Source organism: Notothenia coriiceps, unplaced genomic scaffold (assembly GCF_000735185.1).
Source record: "Notothenia coriiceps isolate Sejong01 unplaced genomic scaffold, NC01 NC01_scaffold00029967, whole genome shotgun sequence".
Taxonomy (NCBI): Eukaryota; Metazoa; Chordata; class Actinopteri; order Perciformes; family Nototheniidae; genus Notothenia; species Notothenia coriiceps.
The window spans coordinates 324,396-326,158 of NW_011362668.1; positions in this window are offsets into that span (position 1 = coordinate 324,396).

Consider the following 1,763-nt stretch of genomic DNA (forward strand, 5'->3'; position numbering starts at 1 on the left):
TAAACCTCTCAATAATATATATTCCAATTATGCTCACCATGCAGGACAATCATATTCTTATCTTAACCAAATATGTCTTTATAGTTCTGTGATAGGATAGCAACCTCCTGTGCAGTGCATGCTGGGATAGGCAGCCTGCATGACCCTGAAGTAGAATCAGTTATAGTTTGGATGATGAATGGATGGATGGATGGATGGTAAACATTTAAAAAGGTCTAAAATATAAGCTAATTGTACATTGAATATTCCTGGACATTTAAGAATGAAATGTCTGTTTGCATGTAGAATATACTTATATATATATATACTATATTATTAGCAGATTAAATAAATAACACAGGTGTTGTTGTGGTCTTCAGCCATGCTAGAGGCTAGATGAGACTGTACATTAGTTTACTTACTTAGGGAGGTGTAATGGCAACCGTGTCCACTAACTTAGTTTATCATGTTAGCTTGTTAACATTTGCTTATAAGCACTAAACACAAATCTGATCCTGATGGGAATGCTTTTCGTTATTCGGGAATTTACTCAAAACACATACAGAACAAATAGAAATTCGCTACTCATAACGGTGATAGAGACAAAACGTCAGGGGACCACCAACATCACTAGGAGTGAATGTCTGTACAAAATGACATGAAAATGTCTCATAGGTCCAAAGTGGTTGACAGACTGTCATCGGTTGACATTGCTATCCATGGAGCAGATACAATTTCTATAAGCACATTGTTGCTGGGACAAATCTAACCAAGTTAAAAGTTAACATCGGAAAATGTACATATAACAACTGTCATAGGTCCAAAAAGAAAATGTGGTGGGAATTCACAAGACATATGACTGTATAACAATACGCCTACACTGCTATTATTCACAGTCTATGCTGAAACATTAACTCAGGGCAAAGACTCTGAGAAGGCGGCTCAGACAGGATGATAATACTGTATCACTAGAGACACAGACGTCAACTACAGCTGAACAATTGTCTTGTTTGCTCATGGCAAGAATTAAACACACAAAAATGCACAGCAGCAGATTCAGATTCAGTCATTGATCAAAACGAGAGAGCTAGTTTTTGTAACTGAAGGCCAAAAATGCAAATGTTGGCCCATTCAGTCAAAATACCTCCCACTCCTATACCCACACACATCAACTGGGTTTAATCTGTCTGGCATGGAAGATATCTGTAAACAAATATCAGTGTGAAGCCGGGGATCAGTTCACAGAGGAGTGCAGTACTGATGGAGGAAGATGATGAGGAGAGAGGAGGGCAGCACTGGTAGAGGAAGATGATGAAGAGAGAGGAGGGCAGCACTGATGGAGGAAGATGATGAGGAGAGAGGAGGGCAGTAGGAAGGAGAATCTGGGATGTACTTATTCAAACTCAGAGGGAAATTGGAAATCTGCCACCAAACTAAAAGCCAAAAAATACGAATTCTCACTATTTCATCAATGAAACTATAATAGTAATCCTTATTTGCAAACCTACCTATTATTGTTATTATTGATTAATCCGTTTACTCTCTTTTGATTGATTGTACGATGTGAGGGTCTAAGGACAGAGGGTGTCGTATTGTCATACTGATATTCTGTATAAACTGTGAAGCCCACTGAGACAAATGTAACATTTGTGATATTGGGCTATATAAATAAACATTGATTGATTGATTGATTGATTGATTGATTTACAACAACACTTTAAAACCCAAAAGTATTAAATATGCCTTCATACACCCATCTTGTTTTCCCAACCAATATTCCAAAT